The sequence below is a fragment of the Eucalyptus grandis genome, chromosome 2 (assembly GCF_016545825.1).
Source record: "Eucalyptus grandis isolate ANBG69807.140 chromosome 2, ASM1654582v1, whole genome shotgun sequence".
In the NCBI taxonomy this organism is placed as follows: domain Eukaryota; kingdom Viridiplantae; phylum Streptophyta; class Magnoliopsida; order Myrtales; family Myrtaceae; genus Eucalyptus; species Eucalyptus grandis.
Genome location: NC_052613.1, coordinates 589837 through 613526, shown reverse-complemented (window position 1 = coordinate 613526; position 23690 = coordinate 589837). Strand labels below are relative to the sequence as shown.

The 23690-nt window shown below is 42.5% G+C and overlaps 1 pseudogene; it reads left to right on the top strand.

Annotated features, from left to right (window-relative positions):
- The first annotated feature begins 2761 nt into the window (after positions 1 to 2761).
- On the top strand, positions 2762 to 5926 carry LOC120286372 (annotated as a pseudogene).
- Positions 5927 to 23690: the final 17764 nt, after the last annotated feature.

Genomic DNA, 23690 nt, shown 5'->3' with positions numbered 1-23690 from the left:
AAGCTTGTTAAAAAAACCGCTTATAATCATTTATGTGCAATTTCTATCCCTTACTCTCTTTATTTTATATGTTTTAAGGGTTATTTGCACTGCTTGGTAAGATCGGATTATTCGGGTTATGATCGAAGCTATTCTATTGCAAAAATCGTTTAAATTTATTTTATTCCGCTTATTCACTATTCACCCCCTCTAAGTGATCCATCTAGCCCTAACAAAAAAGACCTATTAGGAAGTTATGAATTGAATCCTTGAAGGTTCAAAAGGCCAATAGCATTGGTATAGTGTACTAGAGGGATTGTAATAACAATGAGACCATAGGTGTTGTAGATTCGGACCACGCAAGTGATTTAGGTGAGCATATGTCTTTACCCGGGTATGTTTTACATTGGTAGTTGGTGCAGTGAGTTAGAAGGTGGTCTCATAGGAAGATGTTGCTTTATCTTCAACTAAGACAAATTACATGACAACGACCTTCTTTATAGCAAAGGAGGCATTATGGCTAAGGGATTTGGTCCCATACTTTAGGTTGGAGCATAAAAGCATTGTTATATACGGTGACAATCAAGGCATGATATATCTAGCTTTAAATTTGATTTATCATGCGAGCAAAGCATATCAACATTTACCTTTTCATCCAAGATGTCATAGCAAAGGGGAAGGTTGTTGTAAAAAAGATCGTGACAATATAGAAACCAACATAATGGTGACAAAGCCTCGTTCCTTCAGCAAAGCTCGAGGTTTGCCCAAGCTCAATTGGCGTATGCAAAAAATGAGTGCTCATGGGAGTGTTGGTAGAGCCGGCATTGATGATTAGCACTATGATTTGGCAGTGATCATTGAATTAAGGTGGAGAATAGATTATTATGTCTCAAATTTGAGTATGTGTATGAAATCCAAATCAACTTGGTGGATGTAGAACAATCCATAATATGTAAACAATTTAGGAAGTGTGGTGTTTACGGAAAATAAATAAATTCCTCTTGAAGGCCACTTCTACGTGATATATACATGGAGATTTTATTTGGTCTTCTTATGACTCCTTTTAGCCATGCAATCGAAGCTTGAACACGGTGATTTGATGTGTGGAGTTTTACATCAAATTGAAATTGGCTTAGGTTTTGCTTTAATTACTCCATTTTTGCTCAATTGCGATCGAGGTGGGAATGATTGGATCCTAGTTCAACACCATTATCCTTATCGATGCTAAAAACATTACTTACCTTCGTAAACTTAAAGAGAAATGCAAGATAATTTTATCAAAAAACTAAATGCTAAATAACGGAATTTATTGGATGTGTTGAAACATCTTGCATCACTTGACATTGGGTTTATATACTCTTTATACATGTAGTCTCCCTCCATTAATCGACTTAAGCTTTTGGGTTAGGCTTTTTTTTTTTCATAGTGTTTAAACTAGGATCTGCCTCAATTTAGTTTTGTGTGCATCCACACTTTCGTCCAAATTCCACATGTTAATATTAATTTGGCATGCACATGAGAGGAGTATTGAAATATCCCACATTGCTTGATTATGGAATTTAGATGCTCTTTATATAAATTAGTTTCATCCACCTTTTAGTTTAAGTTCTTGAGTTAGACATTCTAACGTAATATCAAAGTTAGCTTCCTTGGTTTATTTCGAGTGGGCGTCTGCCTCTTATTTGTCAAATCCCACATGTCATTCATAATACAGCTTGCGCATGAGATGAGATACTAAAATATTCATAGCAACGCTAAACTATGAATTTATATGCTCTTTCTACATAATCTCTCTCCACCTATTAATTTAAGATTTTTTGTTAGACTTTCAAGCACGATGTTTAAATGTATATATGTACCCAATCAACCTGGTCTATTAGAGGTCTCCACATTTTCACAAATTAAAAAACCTACAATCAACCAAAGTCATAGGTATTGCATCTCAAACCAACCTTCCTTCCCTCCACCCGGTATCTCTCTTCGCCTCACAACCACTCTAAGATATTTGCAAGCATTAAACTTTACCTTTTGCCTATAAGAAAACCTTGTCAGTTTAAACAAGCGATTAAGTCTTAACCCTTTTTCATGCCCACTTAAGAGGAGCGTTCACATTGACCAACCAAGAGCTGACGAAAGCCATACGGCCGACTGTATTTATCTTTATGTTTTTTCCCAGATAGAACCCTTACGTGCACATACTGCATCCCTCTATATATATTCATGAGCTTCACAACAATGGAGATATCACACTTTCATTCATCTCTCTCTCGCTCTCCCTCCCTCTCTCTCTCCCTCCTTCCCCCTCCCTCTCAATTCTTGCGTTAACAGTTAAAAGAAATGGAGAAAAAAAGCTTCGTCGTTGAAAATTCGGCCTCCGACGTATGGAAACTCATCACAATCCTTAGTATTGACGGCGGAGGAGTCCGAGGAATCATTCCGGGGTTATTCTCGGTTACCTCGAAGCCCAACTCCAGGTATTAACATCAACAAACCACACGAACAAAGCGGACGCAGGATTTACATTATTGTACTACGGTGGGTGAAAAAGAAAAAAGAAAGAAAAAGAAGCCCTCTGATTAGGGTTTGAGTCGAAGCATCTTTTGAGAAGCCTTTCTTTTATTCTAAGCATGGGGCATCGCTGGTGTCCACACCATCTCTTGAGTAGACATTAATCCAGAAGTAGTTGAGATTTATGGGTGCAGGAGTTGGATGGAGAAGGTGCGAGGCTTGCAGACTATTTCGATGTAATAGCAGGAACAAGCACCGGGGTCTCATCACGGCCATGTTGTCTGCACCTGATGCTCACAAACCGTCCTCTCTTCGCTGCAAAAGACATAGTCCCATTTTACTTTGGAGAATTGTCCTAAAATCTTTCCTCAAGGATGGTAATCGATCATCGACATACCTCTCATGTTGCTAAATTTGAATTATCGAACTTCTTTTTATCGTTTTTAAGCTCACCGAGAATTTTCTTTAGCCTTTTCTCTCCTCGCATATAAGATATCTGAGTTGAATCTTTTCATTTCTTTTCTGCTTGCTCCCGCTACTTTTTCCTGAAAACAAAAAGTGGGAGCCTGGGTTTCAGTCTTGAACACGATAAAATCTCTGACGGGGCCCAAGTACAATGGAGTTTATCTTCACAAATTAATAAGGAAGTTACTTGGAAGCACGAGATTGCACGATACCCTTACCAGCTTGGTCATGTGACTTTCGATATCAAAAAGCTTCAACCAGTTCTATTTTCTTCTTATGAGGTGAGTTCTTGTATGTTTCTTTTTAGAGAGTGCAGTTGTAGATTGGTATAAGTCCGACGGGTCCTGTTTTCGTCTTATCTTAATTTGGGGAATGTTAACAGGCTTTTGACCTATGAGAGTTGCAAACATAGACATCGACCTTGTCCATATTTTAGTTAGATTTACATGTGCATAGACAATTCGAAAATGACTTCATCTAATTAGGGATGGAGGAAAATTTATAACCCAACTCGTAGTTTCACAATTTTTATTAATCAGGATGACACATTAGCATTATTGTATATATGGCCGGTTAAGCGAGACTTGTCAATCCCCTTTTCATGTTGAAACTACCTCATGTGAGTGCAAGCAAATCGTGAAATATCCAAATAATTATAGCCTTGTGTAGAATTTTTGGAGGGTGAAAGGTTGTGATGGAATCATTATTTTCTTGCAACTTCTGATTTCCCATGGAAAATGGGATTATTGACAGTGCAAGTTTGACAAAGACAATTATAATCAACTACCCAGTCTTAATAGAGGAAAACTATACGCATATACACCAATCATAGGAGATGTTTTCTTTAATGGATTTGTATCTCGTGTAGGTGTCAAAACATTCTTTTTTAGACGCTCAAGTTTCTGACATTTGCATCGGCACTTCCGCTGCTCCGACGTATTTCCTGCCTATTATTTCAAGACGGAAGATAAAGATGGGCGAGTCCATGAATTTAATCTCATCGACGGTGGTTTGGCCGCCAACAATCCGGTACGTATGTCTAATGAACACACGTGATCATAGCTTTACATGCATAGATGCACTCATGAATACATACATACATGGATAGATACACTTAAGAAGAGGTATAGGTACATACAATATTATAAATTAATACTAGCCTATTTGATATTGAAGACCGCAAAGATAAACTAACGCAGCTAAAATAGGAATACCGAGTTCTAATACGGAGTGCCTTTACTATGTCTTCTTCTTTTGCAACAAGGAAGTTCACTTTAAGTGAAGAAACCTTGACCCGAGGATTACCCGTAAATTTCACGGGTGAGGTTGGTGAAACATGAACCAAGGTATGCGATGAACGGCCAAAACATGAATTGTACCTAATAGTATGAAGAATTAAACATGTACCTAATTGAGATTAGTAAGTTCAATTCTTTAATTATCATATCAACCTCGTGTTACAATAGCCGAGGCCTTTTAGACTTGGAAATGAGGTGTCGATGTGACATAAGCTACCAAACATGATTTTTTGAGTAAAGAAATAACATACTCCTATGAGGTTGTTACAGATGATAGCGGATTTTATGCGGCCTAGATTATTCGGCTGCAACAGCTCTGCGTCTAGTCACAATCCTATGTCTCATCTGTGGTACGACGATGGGATGGTTTGTTCAGGTCAAACCTACGGATAACACCTCAGAAGCTGCTCAATAACGAAGTCATAGATACTCTAGTTATTTTGAGATGACGGGCTAGCTGCCGGCAAGCCACAACCAATGCGATGATCTGTTCTATTATCTTATTTTTCTTTTTCGTTCTTGCCAAGGAAGTCTCGTACAAGGACCGGTCAATTGCACACTTGATTTGACAACCGACTCCTTTATCTAGTCATGTCTTTCTCACAGTAATGGGATCATCGTCACTGTTAGTGTGGATGGAGCCCTACATCGATGCATGTCGAAGGGAAGTGGGGGAGGGGAGTATTTGCGCATATTCAATGAGAGCAACTGAACGGAAGGTTCGGATATCAAAAAAGAGCACAACAAAGAGGTTCTCTTTTGTATTATTAGGGTTTGGCACTTGAGAATTGTATTCCAAGAGCGTCCTATGAAGAACCCGGTTTTGCAATATAAGAATCATTAATAGTTATAGAGATTAGGTGAGGATCAACCAGCAATAGAAAAGTTAAAAGCATGAGGACAACTAATACTTCGTGTTGATTTCAAGTTGATGACACATGATGAGGCGGCTATAAACATCTAGTTGATTTTACTTCAAAATTCTCATAAAATCTAGTTGATGACACGTGACATGGTGCCGTATCTAGTACTTCGTTCCATTGAAGATTTTGGAATGTTTCACACGTTTTCCTCTTTTCCAGACATTGATCGCCATCAGCGAAGTGACGAGGCAAATCTTGAAGGAAGACCCGGATTTCTTCGACATCAAATCGCCGATAGACTACACTCGACTGCTAGTGATTTCACTGGGGTCGGGCTCGGACACGTCGGAGCTCAAGTTTGACGCCAAGAAGGCTTCGAAGTGGGGATTGTTCTCCTGGCTGTACGAGGACGGCTCGAGCCCTTTGATAGATGCCTACACGCAAGGGAGTGCCGACCTGGTCGATTACCACAATTCCGTGGCTTTCAAGACCTACCAGTCCGAGGACAATTACCTCCGCATCAACGTAAGATCTTTTGCTGACTTCGCCGTCTTCGTGAATTCTTACTGTTGTTATTCTGTTGATCTACACTTGGTACCAACTCATGCTACTAGAATTGAATGAATTGCTGTAGGACGACACTCTCAAGGGGACTTTATCTTCGGTGGACACATCCACGAAAAGAACTTGGAGGGTCTGGTGAAAGTTGGTGAGGACTTGTTGAGGAAGGCGATCTCGCGAGTTAATCTCGACACCGGCCACTACGAACCCATTCCAAATGCCGGCACCAATGAGGAAGCCCTCAAAGGTTGAAATTTTTGCGCATAAATATTGAACATATGTGTGGGACGATAATATCCTAGGGAAAATTATAGCAGTTGGAGATTTATTTCTTTGATTAGCATTGCGAAGGCTGATTAATTTTGGTCGACATTCTTGTAGGTTTGCGAAGCTACTCTCTGACGAAGAAACTCCGTGAGTCGAGATGTCCGCATAACATGCATGGGACATAGTTTGCTCAACCATTCTCTCGCCACATGAACTTGTGAATTGATGATAAAAATAATGTGTTGTTGAATTGGAATAAGCATAGCCCTATTTGTTTGCAAATAAAGGGGCTACAATCGACATTGTTTTTGTGTGGATAACTAGGGATAAAACTCCTAATGCTATACCTGATTAAGGATGAATTAATCCACAAATCCAAAAATCTCTCTCTCTCTCTCTCTCGATCTCTCGAAAGTAGCAAGTCATGAACCTTCTATCACCTTAAATTGTTCGCTTGTGATGAGATAATGCTGGTCATCTTTGAGTCATCACCAGTCTCTTTTTTTTTATATGATTATTATAAAGGAAGTGATCACTAGTTCAAAAGACCTTACGTGAGAGTAATTCTTTTCTTCACCAATCCAAAAATCCCCACGTGCTTGTTTAGTTCCTATGGCTTTGTCTAAAGTTGCTTCACGGAAACCCTAACTCATCACTTATATATGGCATTTAGTCAAACTGACCTTAAAAAGTTAAAATAACATCAAATGCAACTAGATTGTTGAAGTTAACCAATGTGGAAATTTACTCACGATAATTATACCTTGGGAAAAGGTCACATGCCAACTAAAGCCAAGAGCTAACGCTAAAGTCAGAAGATAATACCAAAAACCATGTGTAACCTAACACGTTGTCTGGTCAGCTTTAAACAAAAGTCAAAAAAAGTAATTATCGGCTTTTGTGAAGAAATTATTTCAATATTTTAAAATAGTTACAAGAATAACTCTAAGACACGTTGGTTCGATGACTTATTCCTTTGCTATTATTGTGTCAACCCAAACAAATAGTAGATATTCCATTATCTAAATCAAACGACTAAGTATTAAAATGTCTAAACAAAAGTTTAAATTGATAGGTAAAGAAAGATTACATGAATATAAAGATCATTTAAACCCGTCGTCAAGCAATATGAGACATGTGCAAACCGGACGCACTTTTGCAAAGGTAATAGCACTAGTTCTAATCTATGTAAGAAAGTGCAGGCCAAAAGTTTAAGGTGATAAATGGAGAGAAACCATATAAATATAAAAGAGTATTTAAACTTTGTTGTCAAATAATGTGGGATAATACTTCACCGGTAAGAGCTATTATAACTAAGATGGAACATCCCGCGGCCAATGGTGGCTCTAACCCTAGAGGCCCGAAAGATCCTTTGATATTAACAAAAGAAATTCAGGAAAGAAAAATTGTTAACTTGAGAAAATTTCAGTCTCGCCCTCCAACCTATAACTCTAGGGGTCTATCATTGTCTATTCCATTTTAACTCTAATAGCTATACCAGGGCGGCTTTAATCGTAATTGCAACGAAAGTGGCAGTCAGAAGCAAAAGTCGTTCTTAATACACAGTCAATATCTACTAAAATGAAAATGGAAATTGTCGAAAAGGGCGTGGCACGATTATTTCCTCCAACCATCAATCTAGAGTAAAATAATGTAGTCTACGGATCCATCAATTCATGAGCTTTTCTTCTCCATCTGAACTTCTGGGAAATTGGTCCCCTCATCATCCCAACTTTCTATAAGATATCTAATTTAGAAATATGGCCAAGCCATTGACGCTGATTGGCAGTGTGCGAATTTGTTTGGTGAGTCACGAGGAATGGACAGGAGAAATATTAGCTCAAAATTTGACTTTGTGATAAAAATAATAACTTCAGAAGCACTTCAAACTACGATAACTGATTGGTGCAACGTATCGCCGGCGGGAAAGCGCGAGAATAAATTGAAAACGTCTTTCAGAGTAAGGAAAGGGCAAAAAAGATTTACACGGTGAGCCAAAGTTGACCAAAAAGGCCACATCAAATCTTTTATGTATGTTGGATGTGACGAAAACTTTTCGATCGTCTGTCAATCACTCCTAACGTAACAACTACTTTTCACTTAAAGAAAAATATACATAAGCAATACTCGCTGAAGCCATCTAAGCTAGAGGGAAAAGACATCATTCCTAGTATGGAATTTGCAGATTTCACCATCATTCATGGGAATAAGAAGGATTGTCACTAAAAGATAGAAATTTTACCCATTACTGATGATGTTTGTTGACACATCAAAATTGGTGGTTACCGACCAAATCGTAAAATTGCTCAATAATTTGTACTTACTTACATACCTTCCGGACAATCTAATTGTTCTATGTGCGTCCTAATTTTCTCGACTTCGATAGTTGATTGTATCTTCTTCTCTTAGTAACTCAGTTGTTATACCTTCGATTGGTGTGTGGGATTCAGATTTCACCTGCGGTAGATGGTGATAACTCCTCTTTAAATGCATGCTCTTTTTTTTATTGCCAATTCTTTTAAGAGGCCTACCTGATACGGTAGACTCTTATTGGAAAGTGGATTTGTTTACTTATTGAAATGCCTATTTGTAATTTGCCATACAAATGTTATAAACTAATCCTTGTAATTTGGACCAAGAGTGCCGCACAATCATTGCAGATTCATGGGGATCTATCTAGGTTAGAGCATTGACTTTACCTCAGAAGTTAACAGTTGTCTCTGAGGCCCTTACTAGTTGGAGTCGATCTAAGTTCTCCAATGGCCATCATCAAATCAACATCCTCAAGCAGCAGCTCCAAAATCTAATAAATCAACCCAATGGTCAGTATGACAAAGCGACGGTTACTAGTCTGAAAGAGAAAATAAAGTAATTATGGCAACAGGAGGAACAGTACTGGGCGATGCAATCAAGGCTCAACTGGCTTAGATGGGGGGACAAGAATAACAATTTTTTCCATGCCACCACTACCAAAGGAGACAACGCAATCGAATAAGCATGCTGCAAGATGAACATCAACAAAGTGGGTACGCGAACCAAAACGTTTGAAGGAAATGACACTAGGATTTTTTGAAAATTTGTACAGCTCGGTGGGACATCGTGACTATGGGTGTCACGCCCGATCTCGAACGCGCGCCCATCCCTCACATGGTCGATTAATAGCGACGTCCCGGGACGCACGCCGACCTCTCTCATTACATATGCGCATATGGAAGCATAAAATAAAATCTCCAGACAATAAAACAATGGGATAGAATAATAGGATTAAAAACCTAAAATCGGAAACACCCACACACTTATATTCATTGCAATTCATTATGCAAATATATACAAGATCAACTACTAAGTCCGGTCCTACTCAAGCTTGTTCAACAACGTAGTCTAAAAACGAGGGTGGGGTTTCAGTCCTTCGGCGAGTCCTCATCGGGTTCTCTTCCTGCTCGACGAGCTCTCCTCCTTCCACGTTCCCGCTGGAGCCTATCGCAACATACTCGGGTGATACTAGGCCTTCAAGATCGGGAGTCACTAGGTCAATCACCTCTCCACCTCTGGGTTTTGCAATGCCCTCTCCATACACTACTTCCAAAGCATACCTAGGCACCTCAAATTCCGGTATCAAGCCCACTCTTTGCCCATCGCTATAGTATCAATACCATGCCCAATATTGATGGGGCACCTTTTGGGGTTTACCCACATTAACCCAAATAATGGATTTCACCATTACATACTCCAATCATTCGACGTTCCCCGGCATCGGTGCGTGGAACTTTTGTTCAGTGATTTCCTTCGGTAAACCAAAACACATGGGAGGAGGTAGAGGTACTGCCATATATGGGCCCTAAAATGGTTATATAATAACCAGTGAGACAACGTTTCGGTGAGTTTTACCCCTTAAAACTCGATTAATAAACCAATACACTATGGGCTGCCTATGCACACATGGTTGGAGGACTTACCTTGGCCTCGATTCCACATGCATATTAGCACGGTTCAAATAGGCACCTAATCATAAAATCACAGATCGATATACCGATCAAATCAACCTAGTTGATTACATGTCAATTAAACCATTTCCCGGTCATTTCAATTCAATCAATTCACGATATCAGATCAAAGCATTGATCAATTGACCTAGTCGATTACATATCAGTTCCATCCATACTATATAATATTCCAAATAGTATACAACTAGTCACCAAGCCATGTGTATTCTCTAAGTCGACCTATTCGTCAAGGCGACGTACTTAGTCACCGAGCCACGTGCATTCTCTAAGACGCCAAGTTCGCTAAGGTGATGTACCAATCACCGACCCCATGCATTCTCTAAGATGCCGTTTTTGCCAAGATGACGTATCATTCACTAAGCCACGTGCATTCTCTAAGGCGATATACCAAACCACCAAGGCACATGCATTCTTTAAGGCGTCGTTTTCACCAAAGTGACGTACTAGGGCGTGCATGGTAACACTCCAAAAAAGTGTTTCGAAACACTTCTGTACGGAAAGTGTTCGGGAACAAAAAAGGAACAAGCGCGTTTGGTTGCGTTTTGTTCCTTTTTTTTTTTTTTGTTTCGGAACGAAATAGGAACAGAAAAAAAAACAAAAAAAGTTGTTTTTTTGAAAAGAAACAAAAAAAAAAAGTTGTTTCTTTTGAAAAGAAACACTTCTTCGACGGAACAAAAGAACAAAAATGAAAGAAACAAAAGAACAAATTCGGAACAAAGCGAAGAAGAACTCTTCGTGCGTGCTCGTCATCGCTCCTCTCGGGCGAAGCTTCGTTCTTCCGTTTCCGGCGTGTCTTCCATCTCTCGGCGGCTCCCACTCGGCTAACTCTCCGTTTGGCTCCTCACTCCGGCGACTCTGGTACGTTTCGGTCGGCGTTGCTCTCAGTTCGGCCCTCCTCCTCGGTCGGCGTCGCTCCCCCTTCGGCGCTCCTTCTCCGGTCGGCCTTGCTCCCCCTTCGGCGTGGCGAGCCATCCCTCGAGCGGCGTTGCTCGGCGAGATGCGGTGCCAGAGCAGGCGAGCTCGAGCATTGCTCGCTCGAAGGCTTGACGGCGTTGCTCGCTCAGTCGCTCAGTGAGCTCGCCCGCTCGAGCTGCGGCTCGTCATTGCCTCCCCTTCGCTCGCTCGAGCTCTCTGCCAGCCTCGAGCTTCTTGCCTCAGCAGCTCTACTAGCGAGCTGAGGCGGCTGCTGGGCTGTCGGCTCGGCGAGCTGCGGCTCGACTCCAGCTTTCTGCGGCGGCTCGAGCTCGACTCAGCGCTGCTCCCGGCGGCGGGCTCTGATGAAACTCTTGCTCGAGGCTGCGAGCTCGAGTTCAGCTGCAACTCTTTGGATCTGTAGCTCGAGCGAGCTCCCGGCTCCGACTCCGAGGCAGGCTGCGGCGGCTCGACTCTTTGGGCGGCTGCGCGCCTGTGTAAAGCTCGGCGGCTCGGCTCGGCGACGGCTAGCTGCGGTATCCCGGCTCGAGCTGCGCTCCTTTGCAGCTCCAGCTTCTTTGCTCCAGCGGCTCAGTAGGCCTGAGGTAGGTTTGCTCAGCTCAGCCTTGCTCGGCGGCAGCCTGGAGCTGCTTTCGAGCGGCCAGTGGCTCTAACTCCGCCGCAGCTCTAGCGAGGTGGATGTTGTGGGCTGGTGATTTTGAATGAATAATTCATCGGTGATGTGGTTTCCTTCGATTGTTATTTTGTTGCTCATGGTGATGTGGAATGGACAGGCTGGTGAAGCACGTGGCGAGGGCGTTGAAGGACGATTTCACCACCAAGGGGGAGATTTAGCTAAGTCGGGGTGCGAGCGTGGTTGTGCGGCATCGTAAGAAGGTATAACCAAAAGGGTAATGCTGCCTTGTGTTGGCTGAATTTCATGGTGCATTCTATATGTAGCATTATTATGTACTTGTTGTAGCAGAAAATGCAACTTATGAACAAATCAAACGAAATGTAGACAAATTGTTTTGTCGTTTACCAAACGTGTTTCTGTTCTTTCTATTCTAAGAACAGAAATTGACTGATTACCAAACATGTTTCTGTTCTTTTTTATTCCAAGAACAGTTTTTTACACTTACCAAACGCGTTCTTTGTTAAAACTGTTCCAGGAAAGCAAACACTTTTTTGTTTTGTTCATGGGAACAAAAAAAAGCAGAAATGAAACCATGCGCACCTAATCGCTGAGCCACGTGTCTTTTCCGGGTGATCTATACAATATACAATTTACGTGCATTCTCTCGGGCGCCGTTTTCGCAAAGTGATGTACTTAATCACCAAGCCACATGCTACATAATTCTTTCCCAACTTTATCATACTCATTATCGTACCTGATTGGTCTTAGCCAAGAGTATATTTAATTCATTCTCATGATTTTCTCACTTTATAGCCCATCAAAGCATTCCGCACTAAATACCCATACCTGACCATTTACCAATCAATTATCCAAATTCACTCAATTTAGGAATAATTCCTAAAATTCTACAATTAAATCAATTCAGCACAACGTAAAGCTCAAATAAATAAACATACTGCACCATAACAATCAGCATAAGATTTTGGTTGTCGGCTATCTCAGCCTTATTTCCAAAAATAATTAATTAATTTATTAATTAATTTAATTAATAAATACAAATAAATCCAACTTAGTTTTTCAATACAAAGTAAAGCATTTAGGTTTCGGATTTTTATATCATTATATTATTTTTTTTATTGGTAGTTCGATCGTGAATTTCTTTCTCCCGAGATGGGTGGGAAAAAATCCCGAGAGACATTCAATAAATAATAGAGCCTACTTCCTTGCTAACTACACTAACCATTTGCCTAACATCCATTGAGATTAACTAATAATCACTAATCTACTCTAATCTAACCACCTAATCCTACTTAATTAACACTAATCAATCCTTAAGCATCATTAGCAAACTAAACAAGGATTAGTGAGCTAAACTCACACATTTAACAATCCGCTCGAATTGAAACGTCGGGAACGTCGCAAGGGACGTTTTTTCCAAAGCGGGCCTAAGGACCAAGGCCACAAGCACCTCAAAATGGCTTCCAAAGGTGCTGGAAATACCCACACCCGAACCTTCTATTCTTGGCTGGAAATGGAGAGAAAACAGCTCGGTTTAGCGTGGTGAGGCTTGGGAATGAAAAGAATAGGCCAAATCGAGCCTAGATGGAGGGTTACCAGCGAAGAAACGGCTATGGACAGCCTTGGTTGAGCTCGGGACAGCGAGAGGAAGCTGCTGGATGGCGTGGCTAGAGGCGGAAAGGGCAAGTGGTGCGTGGGTAAGCGCGCGCGGGGCGGGCGGACAACGGCGTTCCGTCGTGGCGGTGGCATCCAAACGGCGACGGCTGCTGCTCTCTTTCTCCCTCGCCTGCTGGTCGCACAAGATGGAGGGAGAAAAGGATAGAGTGGCCGGCCAAGGAGAGAGGGAGAGAAGGGATAAAGGTGAGGGGGACCAAGGGGCTCCACCATGGCCATTTTTCCACCAAGTTGTCTCCCATTTGCTTGCCCATGAAGCTAGCAACCCTTGGCTGCAAATGGGCCACCAAAGTGCTTCCCCACAACTCTCAAATGGTCCAAAATTACTAGGGGAAAGGGGGGCTACGAATTTAGCACTCATCTCTCTCAATTGGACACCATTCTTCACTTGATTAAATCTCAATTGGCTTCAATAAATTCAATCGGTCATTCATCGATCATCTCCCTCACCTCCGAATCCACTTTCCATCTCAATTTTACAAACAAAAACAATCATCAGCCTTATTTGAACAAAATGTCATAAACCGACTTTTTCCCAAAAAAGTCTCGGTTGTCAAAAAATCTTCTAAGACCGAGTCAACGCTCCTAGAATTTATTGTGACATGACGGGATCTTCAATTTCTGAAATCGGACTTGAATTCGCGATAAATTTCCATTCGGCGCGTTTTAGCGTGACCTAGGCTAAGGTAGTTTTAAGAACTTTTAAGGCAAATGATTTGCTGAACTCGTGGCTGGCGAGCTTTCGCTGGGTGCTCCAGAGAGGACCGTCGACGTTGAAGATGCCACAGCCGAGAAAGTCGCCAAGGATGCTGGTGAAGGGGGCGCCCTTGGGCCAGTTTGTGGAAGTTGTTCTTGAGGACGTGCTCAACGTTGTCGGGGTTGGCGGTGACGACGGTGCGGTACGCGCCGAGCCGGTGGATGACGATGGTCTGGGTAGGGGATCGGAGAGGAGGTCGGTGTACCAGTCGAGAAGGCAGGAACGGTTTTAGGTAGAAAGAGAGGAGACATCCTATGATGGGATGAGAAGGAGGACCGTGGCTCGTCCAATGAGCAGCCGAGCATGACGTCTTCTTGCTAATGTTGTGGTGAATGAGGGAGAGAAAGGCATACAAGATGACAGAAAACCCTACAAACAGGAGAACAGACATGATGAGTTTGCTGTACGGGATGTCAGGACTTATGGGTGATGTCAAGAGCTTATGTATATATAGCTGTGTTGAATGGAGATGTATGTACATCTTCTATAGAGAGAGAGAGAGAGAGAGAGAGAGAGAGAGGACTAAGAAAAGAAGGCTTGAAGTCATCATAGTAAATTTCTACAACGCGTAATAACTGTTGGTGAGATTAGGGGTCAAACCGTGGTGATGGGTTCAACCCGATGGCGATGTGCGGCGGACATTGAGCGGCCGTCCGCAGCTAAAGCGGATCACGCTACCAAATGACTTTTTATCAGCACACATCATCTTCGGGGGAAGACGAAATCAATTCGAAGCTCACATGGTTCTCGAGCTTCAAAAGGACGGATAGCATGCGGAATTGCAAGAAAGATGAATTGATTGAGAGGCGTGTTTTGCGGCCGGTGAGTGCGTCCTGAATCACAGCGCTTGCCTCCAGAAAAGAGGAGGAAAAAAAAAAAACATGGGGTCAAACAACAAAAGACGAGGCAAGCAATCATTCTCCCCAATTTCGTTCTCGCTTTTTACACGCTTTGACATGAAAGGAGGATTATAACTACGCCAGCCAAGAGTTTAAAACATTGAGATTGTGTGAAATGTGAGGACATGGAACATCACATGCATGTGGTGACAGTGTACTAGCCCAAATGATAAATCCCAATGTCAAATCTTAATTAGTCATAGTTTCATTCCGTTGACAATATGGATAATCGACATGAATCCTACAAAAGTTATGATGATTGTTGCTTTTGGATGGGAAAATAATGGATAAGGAATTTAAAAGTCTGAACATAGAGAATAATGTCACCCACAATGTAAATTCTAGGAAAGTAAAGATAAATATAAATTTGCGAAGAATACAATGTGGGTAATAGCTTCTAATCCTATATGTAATTATGAGAAGTTAATCCACAATTTCCTATCATTCAGCAACACTTATTTGTGTGAAGATACAGATCCAAAAATATTATTGACTCCTACTGGCAAATACAAGCTAACGTCAATAATCTCGTCAACTGGTGAAGGCTTTCTTCAATAACTAGTGATGCCCGATATCAACAAATTATCGGTTGTTCTGTTCATTTCATTAGTGACACATGCTTTTACCAAACTCCAGCTCTCATGGACCGAGTTTGTCACTTGTTGATAATAATTGGAAGTTGCTTTTACCAAACATAGCTCTCATTTCATTAGTTGCATAATACTTTCGTTGATAAAATATTCAAGAGAATTATTACCGCGGCGTTTCCCCGAGAGAAAGGACTACGACAGTTGCCTAATATCAGCCAAAGTCCAGACAGACAAAAACCAAAACGTCGATTCTATGGAGCCACCCGAAATGAACATGGCATGTCAAAGTAAGCTTTGGCTATGAGTGCTGCAGATGGTGCAATGAGAGGGATCGAAGTGATTTAATTGCGATCTGTTTTAACTTTAGTGGGATGTCTGCAATGTGAATCCCGCGATGATTCGGTTTCACTACTAATGCGCACGTGATGACGAAAAGAACGAGACGAGTAGGTGCCGGCGCCAGCAATCGATTAAGATATAGTCTAATTGGGTTTTGGCTTTGTAAACGTTTCGTCGTTGAAGGCGGCCTCCCTTAGCGAAACGCCGGGGAGAAACTCTTTGTCAGCTCCACTTCACCCTCTTTGACGACCTCCCGTTTGGACTCACCCTCTTTGATGAAGCATATTTATGGATGTTAGAAATTTCGCTATTAGAGAATGTTGCTGGAGAGTATGTTAGATGTTAGGGATATTATTTGGTATTTTGTTACTTTCTAATATAGCTAACTTTCTTAATAGATTATTTCATTACTTATACATATTGTTCAGGGTCTCAATACCCTTAATTCTAATGAGGTAAATGTCAAGCTAATTGAGTAAAGATGTGATTTTTATTGATTCTTTGTCCCCCGCTATAGAAAATTCTAGAATATTTACAAAAATAAAGGTAGGGTATATGAATGACCTAAGCACAAACGTAATTTGCTCGCTCTATGCGTGGTTTGCACACCTCTCACGAGAATTATCAAGTTATAGAACTCTTTTTCCCCCAACTTGGACACATTGGGTGCGTTTGGGAAGGCTTTTAGGGAAAGCCTTTAGGAAAATGCAAAGGCCTTTAAGTTAAAGGAGTTTTCCAAAATGCAAACTGTATTTGGTAAATTGTACTTTAAAAGTCCATTATGAAGTACATTTGAGTAAAATAGTGTTTGGAAATATTACATTTACATAAAGGACTTTAGTGATTAATAAAAAAAGAAAAATATCAACAAAAAAAAAAATGAAAGAGTTCGCCGACAAAGGCTGAGCAGCCCCAAGACGATCGACGAGGGGCTACCTAGTCGGGTGACCTCCCGGCGAGGGTCGCCTAGGGTGGGCACCCCAGCTGGCCCTGCCGAGGTCGCCATGAGGTCGTGCAACCTCCGTGACCTAGATCAAGGTCGCGCAACCTCCGGCGACCCAGATAAGGTTGCTCGAAGCCGGGTTGTGGCGACGCAACTTGCGAGTGGTCGTCGGGACTCATGAGTAGTCGCCGAGACTCAGGGTCGCGCAACTAGCCAGTGACGGTCGCCGCGACCTTGTCGACCTTAGCCGTGACCTCGTCGGCCTCTCGAGCTTGCCTCTGATCAGCCACGCCGCTGGAGAAAGAAGATGAACAATAGCATGAACAGTGACACGAGACATTCCGAGACGGCTTTGAAAGCCCAAGGCAGCCTAGGACCTCGCCTTGGACTTTCAGTCTTAATGCTACCTTTGCCTCAATGCCCCTTGGAAAGTAGTTCCCAAACACCTTCAATTTGGCCCAAAGGCCTTTAGCTCCCCAAAGCCCCTTGGAAAGCAGTTTCCAAACGCACAGCCGGCTAGAGAAAGTCAAACGTTTGATTCGATCGACACATGTGAAAAGGCGATGAGCTTGGTTTCCCCATTGCCCAACTCTAGATCTATTCATGGTGTTTTTTAGTCAAGGGGCTTGATTCAAGTGGGGTTCGTGATTCTTTAATTGGGAATAGTGTGTGAACTTGCATGTGATGGGCACCGGGGCATTAGGAGAGCACTGAGGAAGAAACCAAAAACATGCATGGAGAGAGAGCGGAATGTTCATATTTAATAGTGAAGAGTACAAGAGGAACTTATAGATAGCAGAAGACGATTATCTAAGCAACAAGATATTCAAACTATCATATCGTGATTTACAATATCAATCAACGACATACACAATCAATGAGAATATGAGTATTTCCTAACTATCTCTAGCCCACGTTTAAGAAACTGAAATAAAAAACTTGGTCGGAGCTCAATGATTGTAATTCAAAATTGTGACTATTGGCAAATGAAATGGGTCACTTTCCAAAATGCATTCTTTTTTAAAAATCTTCTAAGTGTTTTGATGTGCCTTCTTTTTACTACTTTCAGTAATCTTGATTGGACTTCTTCTTTTATTAACTACATGCTAGTGTCACGGGTCAGTCGATTACGATCAATCAAAACATTATGCGACCTTAGGAATATCGATCCCAAGTCAGCCTTACGCACACACGCTCAGACACAAGAGTCGGATGAGCAAGGATATTCACTTGTGAACGAACTAGTTACAAAGAGGGGAGGGACTCCTATTTATACAAGATTGAGTCTATTCCTGGCCGTTGATCATCCCTCCAAACTAACGGTGGATTTTGAATTCGTATCATCATTACAAGACTACACAGCAGGTCACTCAATAGCCTTAGCCCTTGGGAAGCCCATGGATGTGTGTTAGAAGCAAGATCAAGGCTGCAGGGCCGCCTGACACGCCTGACGCGGGAGAAGGTGAACGGCCACAAATTGCACATGGGCTGGCCGAGCTTTGCTCACGGGTTCCTCATGGGTCGCACATGAGCCTTTGTTTGTATCGCACATGGGCTGGCCATGCGCAGATCGGGGATTGATCGTGGGCTGTTCTTGGGCAGCCCTTCGTGTGTGACATGGCCCGGACAGTCTTGGAACATGCTTCGTCCGTGGGCCATGTCACTAGCCTGTGTCTTTCATTTGGGAAGGTTTTCCCAAAAAGAAGAAAGGAATCATCATTTTGACTTCCAATAAAGGAAAAGTTGTTGTATGTAACATCTTACAGATCAGTTCATCAGATTGGGGGGGTCGTCTCATCAGTTTGTGCAAAATCAGACCGAGCAATTCATATGTCGATACAATCTCAGCTGCCATCACAAGAAGAAAAATTTTACTCTTCTACGTGCTTACGCAAGAGCCATTTTGATGTACTGAAATGGTAAGTCCATAGAGCACGTGGTCAATATACGAGCGAAACGAATCAGGGCTTGCGCCATCAAGGAAACCGAAGTAGGTCAGCGATGGGGACCGGAGCAAAATGGAAGCGGACTTGTGGAGGAGATGGGTTAGGCGGAAAGCGATCGAAGGATGAACTCCATTGGACACGCATGACATGGACGTCTCATTTCCATAAGGAAAACCATTCTTTAAAAGAGACCAAGAGGTAAAGATCTCTTGGAGATAGTGCTGCTGCCAGTTCGCCTTTCTTCATCTCTTCTGGCGTCGATTTAGAGTACGTGAAGAGTTAAAACCACGTTTCTTTTCGCATCCGAACGTGGGACCTTCCTCCTCACCTTCTTCCTCCACCATTAATCAGGGTGTTTGGACTTCGGTGATGGCGATGGCGGATTGGCTTTGTGGATCTAAACTAGCTGTCATCCTGCTGTTTACTGGCTTGGTCGTGAAGGAAGAACGCGTACTTTTTACAGAAGGAGATAGACAGCTATCCAAAAGGCTTTATTTTCTCTTATATGAGATATGAGATATCGGGTGGTTGAGACTTGGAATTTATTCAGTACGAGGAGTTCCCCCACGTTTTGGAAGAACATGTCCAACTTAAATTCCAACGTTTGAAATTTCACGCCCCGTCCGTTGGGGATCGCCATCATTTTTAACTGGATTCTCGACGATTCTGATGGGCGTGGGTCAAGTCAAGGGGACGGGGGGCGGTCACATCGTCTGTCCGCATTTCTCTTCTTCTCTTCCTTTTTTTTTTTTTTTTCCCTTTAGGGTTTTCACCGAAGGAGACACGTGCAAAAAGATGGAACAGCTGCAGCTGACAAGAAGAAAGAAACAAATAAGTGGCTCTTCTAAATCTATACATCATCATCATCATCATCGCACGACCCCGACCTTTGCCTACAAAAAGCGGTAGACTTTGCCGAAAGTTTGTGCCCGCTTTCATGCCCAGATTCGACAGCAGCGATTTACCGTTTCTCAGTGAACCCAAGGCGTGATCACATTGCAGAACCGTAGGTCTTGCGGCATGCGTTTCTTCACCTATGATAATAGATAGAAAAGAGAGCCATTCGATTCGACGACAAAGAGCAGAGTAGCTTTAGAAATTGTTTTGCTAGAATGCTCTGAAAGTCACGATAGCTCTTCTTCAGAGAGGTGGGCTAAATACTATAAAAGTGTCAACATTTTCATACAATGCTAATTTTTATCTTTTCATTTACTTTAGTGTTAAATCAGAGTGAGTTTAACTCACTTAAGTATCATTTCCGACCAAATATTCTACATAAAACCCTCTTCCAAATTGGGTGAGGGCCGCCTTACCCTCAACCACAAAGGCCTTGGCTGAGGCTATCAAAGCCTCGCTGGCCTTGCCTGTTGCCCACAAGACCTTGATGCCGTTCTCCAAGGCCTTCATGGCGCGAGCAAGGGGATGAGGGCCCTCTCCAGCTACTTAGTGAGGTCGTAAGGGCCCTCCTCAACTTTGGGTGGCGGTGGGTGAGGGTCCTCATGGCCTCACTCGTTGCTAGCGAGGCCTCAACACCATCACCCAAGGCCACGAGGGCCCTCGTCAACTTTGGCGCCGGCGGGCAAGGATCCTTATTGCCTTGCTCACCATTGGCAAGGACAAAAGGGCCCTCGATGACTTTGGGTGTTCGTGGGCGAGGTCCTCACAGCCTCGCCGTCCGCTACCGACGAGGCCCTGACGCCATCACTCGAGGCCTTCATGGCGAGAGCGGCGATGAGAGCCTTCGCCAGCCATTGGCGGCGTCGACAGCCTCTCCCAAGGCCTTTGAGGCTGAGGTGAGACTGCCCTCTCCCAAATTGGGCTAGGATTTTGTGGCTAGCGAGGGTCACCGATGACCTTTGCCGGCCCTAAAGAAAAAAAACGCAAAAAAGAAAATAATAATTAAAAAATTAGAAATATTTAAGAATGGTAAAAAAAAAAAAAAAAATTGTGCAAGTCAATGTTGATTATACTATATAGAATAGTCGATGTCAACTAGATTGTCACGTTAGAATTTTCTGACCAAAATTAGATGGAACAAATTATTAAAAAGTTTATGATTAAATTAACAAATCATTGAAATATTTAGGATTGATTCATATAATTGAAAAGTTTAAAACTAAATTATTAAATTATTAAAATGTTTAAAATTGAGAGGGAATAATGATGCTACCATTTCCAAGCACCCAAGTAAGTTAGACCTAGATAAAATTGAGGATTGTTTCAGTGAAATCTATACCCACCGCTTTCATGGGAAAGGGATTAGCATCTCCTGTATTAAGTTTATGGTCTCAACTGTGTACGTTAAGGAATATCTTTTTTCAGAAGATGAGAAGGCTTCGTTCACTTTTTTGGACATTCTGTGGTTTTCCCTGTACATGAAAGGATGCCATAGAGAGAAAACGTGCTGAAGTGGATTAACAAGGAGCACATCTTCTCCAAGAAATATGTTGTCCTACCCATTGTTCGTCCGTTGTTACTTTTTCTTTTCTGAGCTTTTACGTCTTAATTTTTTTTTTCTTTGTGTTCCAAAGCTTCTAATCCGTCCGCATCTACTTGCTAGGAGTAGTTGGAGCCTCTTGCTCCTATGTCATTTTGGTGAAACAAGATGTTGGAACCAATAGCAACTTTGGAAATTTGGTACGACACAAATTGGAGGAAGAAATTGTTCTTAAAATACTTTTCTAGTGGATTATTATTTACAATACACCTCACATCCTATATAATGGCAAAACACCTAAATTACAATAAACATGAAGATAAACATCCCACACACTTAGTATCAAGGACAAAATATCAACAACAAGAAACACAAACATTAAATGAGCCAAAGATCATGAAATCTTCACTCCTCCCAATGTTAAAATTTCACGCTCTTTGACCTAAAAACCAAACAAGAGCTTCTCTTTTCCTTATGAAGGCATGTATTCCTTGTTGAATGGTAGGGGGTCCACCCAAACACAGCCCACCATAAATCATGCTGATTTCCTTTTGTCTTCAACTTCCTTATGACGCCCACCATTAATCAAGACATCCTTTGAATAAGACTAACGACCAAATTTAGAGCTCATAACCCACGTGCTCAAATCTTCGTCAATTTTATATTTGTTGACACCTCAATTTTATTTAGGTTAATTTTATTTTATTAAGTTTTATTTTATTTCGGATAAATAAGATAATTAATAAACAAACAAAAAAAAGCAAAGCCCAGCCTTTTTCTTTTCCCTTTCTCTTCCCCCTCCGCGTGGCCCATATGGCCCATTTTCCTTCACCCTTGGCCCGGCCCCTTTTCTTTCTTCTTCTTCCTCCTGTCTTCTTCTTCCTCAGTCGCTTGCATCTCACGCGCGGTGGCCGGCGACGCGCGAAAGGATGGCCTACGGCCGAGGTGTAGAGGGCGACGTCGGCCGGAGGATAAGATCGCAAGCGCCATTAATGCTGGCGAGCTTGGCTGAAAGCTCGATGGGACACCGGTTTAGTCGAGCGGAACCGGTGGGCAAGTCGGAGGCCGGCGACCGAGCCCCTCCGTCGACCGGAGTTCCTTCGCCTATAAATAGGTGGCTGCAAGCATCGTCGGAGGGCGTGGCGAGCTCGGAAATCCTTCACTAAGAGACATCGGGAAGGGTTGAAGGGCGGCGCGGGGAGAGCTCGAGTCGCGAGCTCGGCCCCACCTTCCACCGAGAGACTTCGGGAAGGCGGGCGGCGAGCGACCTCAAGAAAGGTCGGATCCGGCCGGTGGAGGCTCGGATCTAGCAGTGAGGAGAAATCAAGGCCGAGGAAGGTTCGGCCGAGATGCGAGCGCCTCGGATCTCGGGAGTTTTCTTCTGCTTCATTGCCGTCGGACGTACCGCCGCCGTTCGCACGACCAAGTCCAGACGCCGTTGCCCGAAGGTTTCTTTGTCGTGCCCGTGAGGCCGTCGTCAATCGATCCTGCCATCACCGTTCATCATCCCCGTTTGAGGAAAGGTAAAAGGGCCGTCGCCGTCGCCTTCGCCGTTCATCGCATTCGTCATATTTTGCCGTCGTCGTTGTCTTTGCTGTCGCCGTCGTTACCGCCGCTGCAATGCCTGGTTTCCCCCTCGGCGCCGCAGATTCGCGAACCCTAGGGTTGGCGATTTTCCGGGTCGTGGAGTCGGAGCCGGGTTGGGGAGTCGGGGTAGGGTTTCCGCGGTTTGGGCGGCGGAAGGTCGGGTCACGAATCGGGCCGGGTCGGAGTAGGGTTCGCGGGGAGCCGGGTCGCGGAGCGGGTCAATGGATCCGGGTCGTCGGGCCGGGCGGGCGTCCCCCAAACGCCCGGCCACGGCGTCGTTTTTAAAAAAAAAAAAAAAAAAAAAGGAAAAAGATGAAAAATCCGAGTCGGGCCCGTCCGCGTTTGGGTCGCCGACCGGGTCGGACCCAACCCACGTATCCGACCCGGGTCGGTTTTATTTTGTTATTTTAATATAAAATAATAAATATTTTATTTTCAAAAATATTAAAAAATGTTTTAATTTCCAAAAAATCGAAAAATATTAAAAATGTCGAAAAATGTTTTATTTTCTAAAAATCGAGAAAAATCAAAAAATAATTTATTTTCCAAAAAATATTAAAAAATATTAAAAACAATATTTTATTTTCCGAAATATCAAAAAATCAAAATATTTCATATTTTCCAAAAAATGCCAAAAATCCAAAAAAACCAAAAATTCATGAAAAAAAAGCCAAAAAAAATTCAGAAAAAGCCAAAAAGACTTGTACTTTTCCAAAAAAATACCAAAAAAATCCCTTTTATGTCCAAAAATGAGAAAAATACTCAAAAATGTTTTCCCCCAAAAATGCATGGAAAATCCCTCGAACATCCAAAAACCTCGGGGTTTAAACAAGATTAGGTACCAAAGGGCATTAGTGATTAACTAGTGTAATCAAGTCCCCGATCCTAATTTCTCTCAGTTGCGCAAGAGCGAGTATTTCTCCCGATACTTCGCTTGGGTTTCTAATCGACCCACCCCAAATCGATTAGTGGCGACTCCAATTTAAAAATTGATTTATATGTTAAA